Here is a 9,428-nt window from a genome sequence, read left to right as displayed (position 1 = left end):
ATATCTAGAAAAGTGTTGCTATAAATGATGTCAGAGAAATTACTGTCTGTGCTCTCTTCTAGAATTTTTATGGTTCCAGGTCTCACATTTAGGTCTTTTTTTTTTTTTTAAGATTTTATTTATTTATTTGAAAGAGAACACAAGTAGGCAGAGAGGCAGGCAGAGAGAGAGAGAGAGAGAAGCAGGCTCTGCACTGAGCAGAGAGCCAGATGCGGGGCTCGATCTCAGGACCTTGGGATCATGACCTGGGCTGAAGGCAGAGGCTTTAACCCGCTGAGCCACCCAGGCGCCCCTCACATTTAGGTCTTTAATTCATTTTGAGTTTATTTTTTCTGCATGACGTGAGAAGTTTCATTCATTTGCATATAGTTATTGAGTTTTCCCAACACCATTTGTTGAAGAGACTGTATTTTTACCATTGCATATTCTTGCCTCTTTTGTTGAAGATTAATTGAGCACATAATCATGGCTCTATTTTTGGGCTCTCTGTTCTGTTCTGTTGATCGTGTTTTTGTTTTTGTACCAATACTGTTTTGATTACCACAGCTTTATAGTATAACTTGAAATCTGGGATTGTAATACCTCCAGTTTCACTCTTCTTTTTCAAGATTGCTTTGGATATATGAGGTCTTTTATGGTTCCATACAAATTTAGAATTGGTTGTTCTAGTTCTGTGAAAAGTGTTATATTAATAGGGATTGCTTTACGTCTGTAGATTGCTTTAGGTAGTATAGACACATTAATAGTAATTGTTCTCCCAATCTATGTACATGGAATATCTTTTCATTTGTTTGCATCATCTTCAATTTCTTTCATGAGTATTTTATAGTTTTCAGAGTACAGGTCTTTCACTTCTTTGGTTAAGTTCTTCATAAGTATCTTATTTTTGGTGGAACTATAAATGGAATTGTTTTCTTAATTTCTCTTTCTGCTACTTCATTATTGGTGTTTAGATTTACAACAGATTTTTGTATGTTGATTTTATATCCTGTGACATTACTGGATCCATTTTTCAGTTCTAGCATTTTTTTGGTGGTATCCTTAAGATTTCTATATATAGTACCATGTCATCTGCAAATACTCAAAGTTTTACTCTTCCTTATCAATTTACATGTTTTTATTTCTTTTTCTTGTCTGATGGCTGTGGTTGGACTTCCAGTACTATGTTGAATTAAAGTGCACATCCTTCTGTTGTTCCTGAACTTAGGGGAAAAGATATCACTTTTTATTTTTAGATTTTATTTATTCATTTGACAGAAAGAGAGAGATCACAAGTAGGCAGAGAAAGGAGATAGGGGGAGCAGGCTCCCCACTGTGCAAAGAGCCCAGTGTGGGGCTTGATTCCAGGACTCTGAGATCATGACCTGAGCCACAGGTAGAGGCTTTAACCCACTGAGCAACCCAAGTGCCCCAAAGATACCACTTTTTCAACATTGAGTATAATGTTTCTTGTGAGTTTTTCACATATGAATTTTATTATGTTGAGATATTTTCCCTCAAATCACTTTGTTGAGGTTTTTATCATAAATGTGCTTTCTCAGGTGCTTTTTCTTAATCTATCAAAATGACCATATGGCTTTAATATTTTCTCTTATTGATGTGATGTGTCATGTTTGTTGATTTGTGAATACTGAACCAGCTTTCCATCTCAGAAATAAATCGTATTTGATCCTGATGAATAACCTTTTAAAATGTATTGGTGGATTTGGTTTGCTTATATTATGTTGAGAATATTTTCATCTAAATTCATCAGATGTATAAAACTGTGGGGTGTTTTGTTTTTGTTTTTGTTTTTTTTTGTAGTGTCTTTATCTGGATTTGGTATCAGGGTAATCCTGGTCTCATAGAATAGTTTGGAAGCTTTCCTTCCTTTTCTACTTTTTAGAATAGTTTAAGACAAATAGGTATTAACTATTTTTTTTAAATGTTTGGTAGATTTCACCTATGAAGCTTTCTAATCCTGGCCTTTTGTTTGTTGGGATTTTTTTCCTTTTTCTGACTCAATTTCATTGCCAGTAGTTGGTGTGTTCAAATCTTCTATTTCTTTCTGACTCAGTTTGGAAGGTTATGTTTCTAGGAATATATCTATTTCTTCTAGGTTGTCTAGGTTGTTGGCATATAATTTTTCATAATGTCATCTTACAATTATTTTTTTTAATCTCTGTGATCTCCTTTGTTACTTCTCCTCTTTCATTTCTGATTTTGTTTATTTGAATACTTTTTCTCTCTCTTGTTCTTATTGTTATTGTTATTCTGAGTCTGGCTTATTTTTGTTGATCTTTACAAAGAACCAGATCCTGGTTTTATTGATCTTTTCTAGTTTTTTTTTTTTTAAGTTTCTATTTTGTTGATTTCTACACTAATCTTTATTATTTCCTTCCTTCTCCTGGTTCCGGGTTTCGTTTGTTCTCTTCTAGCTCCTTTAGAAATAAAGTTAGGCTGTTTATTTGAGATTCTTCTTGGTTCTTCTGGTAAGCCTATATTGCTATAACCTTTCCTCTTAGAACAGCTTTTGCTGCATCCAAAATGTGGAACATTAATTTTTAGAAAATTAGTTTGTAAATAAAATACCCATGTTGGGAGAGAAAATAATAAATGAGAAATGAAAAGAAAAGCACCTGTAATGGTTTTACTTAAATATTGTGTCTGAATGTCAAATACTGGAGAAATAGAACTAAGATTTTAAAGATTTTTATTTATTTATTTGACACACAGAGATCACAAGTAGGCAGAGAGACAGTCAGAGAGAGAGAGGAGGAAGCTGGCTCCATGCTTGAGCAGAGAGCCTGATGCAGGGCTCAATCCAAGGACCCCGAGATCATGACCTGAGCCAAAGGCAGAGGCTTTAACCCACTAAGCGACCCAGGTGCCCCAGAACTAAGATTTCAGAAATGACTGAGTAATGATGGATTTTCTCTAAACTCTATTCCTAGCAAGTATCTGGCTTCTTGTTGAATATATCCAGACCCACTGTGTGAGTGACTGTATGCTCACTTCCTTGGAACTTGCCCATTTTCTGGGGCTGATTCTTCAGGTTTTCTATTTATTTTGAGAGTTTCTCTGGCTCCTCCAGTTCTACTTTTTCATAATAAATCCAGAATCATTATCAGTAATTGCCAGAAACTGCATATGTAAATAAAACCCCCTGCTCTTTCTTACCTCCTCATTTTGTAGTACAGACATTTTATTTAAATTTATTTTTAAATTTTTTATTGTGTTTTTTTGGTCAACGTAAAATACATCATTAGTTTTTGATACAGTGTTATAAGATTCACTCTTTATGTACAACACGAAGTGATCCATGCCATACATGCCCTCTTTAATATCCACCACCAGGCTCACCCATCCCCCTACCCCCTCCCCTCTAAAACCATCAGTTTGGGGCACATGAATGACTCAGTCATTAAGCATCTGCCTTTGGCTCAGGTCATGATCCCAAGGTCCTGAGACTGAGTCCCACATTGGGCTCCCAGCTCAGCAGGGAGCTTGCTTCTCCCTCTGCCTACTGCTCCACCTCCTTGTGCTTTGTCTCTCTCTCTGCCAAATAAATGAATAAAATACTTTAATACATACATACATACATACATACATACAACTCTCAGTTTGTTTCTCAGAATGCACAGTCTATCATGGTTCATCTCCCCCTCTGATTTCCCCCAATTTATTTTTCCTTTCCTTCTCCTAATGTCTTCCATGTTATTCCATATGTTCCATAAGTAAGTGAAACCATATAATAATTGACTTTCTCTGCTTGACTTATTTCACTCAGCATAATCTCCTCCAGTACCAACCATGTTGATGCAAAAGTTGGGTATTCATCCTTACTTGTGGCTGAGTAATATTCCATTGTACATATGGACCACATCTTTATCCATTTGTTTGTTGAAGGGCATCTCAGCTCTTTTGACAGTTTGGCTATTGTGGACATTGTTGCTCTGAACATTGGGGTACATATGGCCCTTCTTTTCACTACATCTGTATCTTTGGGATAAATACCTAGTAGTGCAATTGCCAGATCATATGGTAGGTAGCTTTATTTTTAATTTTTTGAGGAATCTCCACACTGTTTTCCAAAGTGGCTGCACCAACTTGCATTCCCACCAACAGTATAAGAGGATTCCCCTTCCTCCACATCCTCTTCAAGGATGTTGTTTGTTGTTTCCTGCCTTGTTAATCTTTGCAATTCTAACTGGTTTGTTGTATCCTGCCTTGTTAATCTTTGCAGTTCTAAGTGGGATAGGTGTTATCTTATTGTGGTTTTGATTTGAACTTCTCTGATGGCTAATGATGATGAACATTTTTTCATGTGTCTGTTAGCCATTTGTATGTCTTCATTGGAGAAGTGTCTGTTCATGTCTTCTGCCTGTTTTTTGATATGATAATGAACATTTCTTCGTGTGTCTATTAGCCATTTGTATGTCTTCGTTAGAGAAGTGTCTGCTCATGTCTTCTGCCCATTTTTGACATGATCATCTGTTTTTTTGGGTGTCGAGTTTGAGAAGTTCTTTATAGATCTTGGATATCGCCCTTTGTCTATAGTGTCATGTGTGAATTTCTTCTCCCACTCAGTGGGTTGTCTCTCTATTTTGTTGATTGTTTCCTTTGCTGTGCAGAAGTTTTTTATCTTGATGAAGTCCCAAAAGTTCATTTTCGCTTTTGTTTTCCTTGCCTTTGGAGACATGTCTTGGAAGAAGTTGCTGTTGCCGATGTTGAAGAGGTTATTGCCTATGTTCTCCTCTAGGATTTTGATGGATTCCTATCTCCCATTGAGGTATTTAAAGCATTCTGAGTTTGTCTTTGTGTATGGTGTAAGAGAATGGTCGGTTTCATTCTTCTTACACATAGCCATCCAATTTTCCCAGAACCATTTGTTAAAGAGACTGCCTTTTTTCCACTGTATATTTTTTCGTGCTTTGTTGGAGATTATTTGACCATAGAGTTGAGGGTCCATATCTGGGCTCTCTACTCTGTTCCATCGGTCTGTGTGTCTGTTTTTGTTCTGGTACCATGCTGTCTTGGTGATCATAGCTTTGTAATAAAGCTTGAAATCAGCCAACATGATGCCTCCAGCTTTGCTTTTCTCTTTCAACACATGCAATTTGGGGTCTTTTCTGGTTCCATACAAATTTTAGGATTCTTTGTTTCAGCACTTTGTAAAATGCCAATGGTATTTTGACTGGGGTGGCATTGAATGTATAGATTGCTCTGGGCAGCATAGACATTTTAACAATGTTTATTCTCCAATCCATGAGCATGGAATGTTTTTCCCTTTTTTTCTGTGTTCTTCAATTTCCTTCACAAGTGTTCTGCACCTCCTCAAGTTTAGATCCTTCACCTCTTTGGTTAGGTTTATTCCAAGGCATCTTATGGTTTTTTGTGCTATTGTAAATGGAATTAGTTCTCTAATTGCCTTTTCTACAGTTTCATTGTTACTGTATAAGAAAGCAACTGATTTCTGTGCATTGATTTTTTTATCATGCCACATTACTGAATTGCTGTATGAGTTCTAGCAATTTGGGGGTGGAATCTTTTGTATCATGTCATCTACAAAAAGAGACAGTTTGACTTCTTTGCCAGTTTGAATACCTTTTATTTCTTTGTGTTGTCTGCTGTTGCTAGGACTTCTAGTACTATGTTGAACAACAGTGGCAAGAGTGGGCACCCTTGTCATGTTCCTGATCTCAATGGGAAGATTCTCAGCTTCTCCCCAATGAGAATGATATTTGTTGTGGGTTTTTCATATATGGATTTATGAAGTTGAGAAGTCTGCTCTTTATCCCTATACTTTGAAGAGTTTTAATCAGGAAAGGATCCTGAATTTTGTGAAATGCTTTTCCTGCATCGATTGAGAGGACTATGTGGTTCCTTTCTTCTCTTACTGATTTGTTCTATCACATTGTCTGGCAAATGTTGAGCCACCATTGCATCCCAGGGATAAATCCCCCCTGGTCATGTTGGATAATCTTTTTAGTGTACTTTTGGATCCTATTAGCTAGGATCTTGTTGAGAATCTTGGCATCCATAATCACCAGGATATTGGTCTGAAATTCTCCTCTTTGATGAAGTCTTTGTCTGATTTGGTGATCAAAATAATGCTGGCTTCATAGAAATAGTCTGAAAATTTTCCTTCTTTTTCCATTTTTTGAAATAGCTTCAGGAGAATAGGTATTATTTATTCTTTAAATGTTTGGTAGAATTCCTCTGGGAATCCATCAGGTGCTGGACTCTTGTTTTTTGGGAGGTTTTTGACCATTGCTTCATTCTTGTTACTAGATATTGGTCTATTCAGGTTGTCAATTTCTTCCTGTTTCAGTCTTAGAAGTTTATAGGTTTCTAGGAATACATCCATTTCTTCTAGGTTGCTTAACTTTTTGGCATATAACTGTTGATATTAATTTCTGATGATTGTTTCTATTTCCTTGGTGTTAGTCACAATCTCTCCCCTTTCATTCATAATTTTATTGATTTGGTTCCTCTCTGTTTTCTTTTGGATTACTTTGGCCAGTGGTTTATTGATCTTACTAATTCTTTCAAAGAACCATCTTCTAATTTTATTGATGTGTTCTACTGTATCTCTAGTTTCTAACTCATTGATCTCTGTTCTAATCTTAATTATTTCCCTTCTTGTGCATGGGGTGGGCTTAACTTGTTATTGACTCTGCAGTTCTTTTAGGTGTAAAAAGAGTTTGTGTATTCGGGGTTGTTCATTTTTCTTTTTTAGTGAGCCTTGGATGACTATGTGTTTGCCACTTAGGACCGCCTTTGCCATACCTCATAGGTTTTGGACCAATGTGTCTTCATTCTCTTTGGTTTCCATGAATTGCTTAAGGTCTTCTTTGATTTTCTGGTTGATCCAAATATTCTTGGGCAGAATGGTCTTTAGCTCCCAAGTGTTTGAATTCCTTCCAAACTTTTTTTTTGTGATTGAGTTCCAGTTTCAAAGCACTGTAATCTGAGAATATGCAGGTAATAGTCTCAATCTTTTGGTATAGGATGAGACAGTATAAGCACTTTGAATAATTTGCATATTCATTGTTTGCAAACCAGTTCCTTTGTACATTTTGTTTTTTCCATCTATATTGTTTTCTTTCTTTGTCTCCCTTTTTACTACCTCACCTTTTCACTTAAGTATCTATTATTCTTACTTAAAGTGAACCCTAAGAACATCATCTTTTCTTGAAAGCTCTTTCTGATGCCCCAGGCAAAATGCAGTATTCACTTTTAAAGTATTTGCTGTTTTTGTCTTTGTGTTCCCATAAAATGGATAAGTATAAATATTCTCAGCATTTATGTGATAGATTCAAAGTAGCCAAGAGTGTTTGGCATAGTAGGCACTCAGTAAATTATATCATCATCATCATTATTAAACATATATGCATATAAAAACCAATGGCTCACATTTAAAAAGCTTTTTTGTTCTGTACGAACATTTTCCTACAAAAACTCAATGGCCCATACCTGAAATCCCCTATATATTTTTCCTGCTTTCCCTAATTATTTTTTAATTCTATCTCCTTCCCACTGCCAATCACCATGTAAGAGAACTTTCAGCAGTATATGCAAAGACTTTCTAATCCATTGAGCTTCTCCAGAAGTATATTGTAGATTGACACAGCAAGGCAATAAAATATGAAAAATTCTGGGCCATGACTGGTCATTTCCATGTTGTGGAATGACTATGAGGCTTAAATTACTGGGAGACTTTACCCAAGGGATAAAACCCTTATCAACAATTCAAGGATTCTAATGTGATTGTCAGGAGAAGATAATGAGCAATGGAAAAACACTCCTGGCAAAATAAATTAAAACCTCCACAGATTGATCCTAGCTTGTGGTTTTGCCCGAGGCCAGTTTTGTTTTAACACTACTCAAGGTATATTAGGAAATAAGCCCCTGTTTTATCCCTTGCTCTGGGAACCATTGGTAATGCTAAGGCAAATATTAAGTAACAATTCAGTTAACCTATGAATGTTTTCCTGGGGTGATTTCTGTTATTTTTCTAAACAGGGTAAAACAGTGAGGTGAAAAGACAAACCCGAAAGCAGAACAACGTCTATTTTTTTTTAAACTTCTATTTTATCTCTAGTTTTTTGTCACTGGGAATTTAAGTTAATCTTCAATTCTGAATTGTAAATTAAGAACGTTGGTTTAGATGTTCTTTCAGTTCACATCTTTTTTCCCCAGTGTTGTCTGACATTCTATATTCACTTACATTAAAAAAAAAAGGTGATGTCATAAAATGACAAATTTCTTGACAAACTTCAGAGACCCTTAGAGGAAACATTATATTGAAGTGTGTACATTTAAGAGAATGTACTTTTTAAAATATGTAAATTCATATTTTTTCAAGTGTTCTTCTCAACCAGAAACATCTCATTTCTGCCTTTCCTCAATCCTAAACCGAGATCAAACCTATAATCCCATATTCCTCTAATCCTGTAAGATAAAATACTCTTAAAGTTAATTTACTTACATAATCACATAGAATGTTACAATTACATGGATCTAATCACCCTTGCAAGTGGGTTTAGAAATGTTCTTTCTATTTCTAGGTCATTTAGGAAAATCTGATGAGGATAGGAATACAGCTGGCAGAAAAGTACATGTATTCATAGACTACATAGTGTTGCATGTGATCTCATTGGAGGAAGTGGAAAGGCTATGAAGGATCCACGGCCATGGTACTGAGAACACAGGCTATTTTGAATAAAATGTATCCTTTGATGTCTCTACACATTAGTTCTTAGACACAACCTCAAAAGTCAGTTGTTAATGGACCTCCTTCATTTTGCTTATCATTTCTAACTTTTGGTGAAACAAAATTAAACACCAACATGCTACGTAATAGAGGTAAATAATTATCCTGTTCTATATGTAATAATGAATGTCATCTGAAAACTAATTGAGAGTTGACTCAATTACATGTCAGCAAGAAATCATAAATTAGTGATTTATACTGTTAAAGTTATTTATGATGTACATATATCTTTAAAGTATTAACAGGCATGTTTCCTCTTGCTTCACTTCAAGCTGAAGCAACTAACATAAAAATTTATCAAATAATTAAACCTCCTTTTTTCTTTCCGTAAATGTTATTACACCTACAGTACAAATGGTGAATTATAAATATACAAAAAATTTCACTATTCCCTTGTATAAAACTGTTCATCATCATAGATTATAACTTGAAATCATTGCCAATCTTTTTTTTAAAAGATTATTTGTTTATTTATTTGACAGAGGGAGAGAGGGCATATAAACAAGGGGAGTGGGAGAGGGAGAAGCAGGCTCCTGGCTGAGCAGGGAGCCCAATGTGGGGCTTGATCCCAGGACCTATGATCATGACCTGAGCCAAAGGCAGCTGCTTAATTTAACCTATTAAGCCACCCACAAGCCTCACACTGTCAAGTCTTTTATAAAATATTTTA

This window comes from Mustela putorius, unplaced genomic scaffold (genome assembly GCF_011764305.1).
Source record: "Mustela putorius furo isolate JIRA1106 unplaced genomic scaffold, ASM1176430v1.1 tig00000480_pilon_pilon_pilon, whole genome shotgun sequence".
Taxonomy (NCBI): domain Eukaryota; kingdom Metazoa; phylum Chordata; class Mammalia; order Carnivora; family Mustelidae; genus Mustela; species Mustela putorius.
This window is presented reverse-complemented; position numbering follows the sequence as displayed.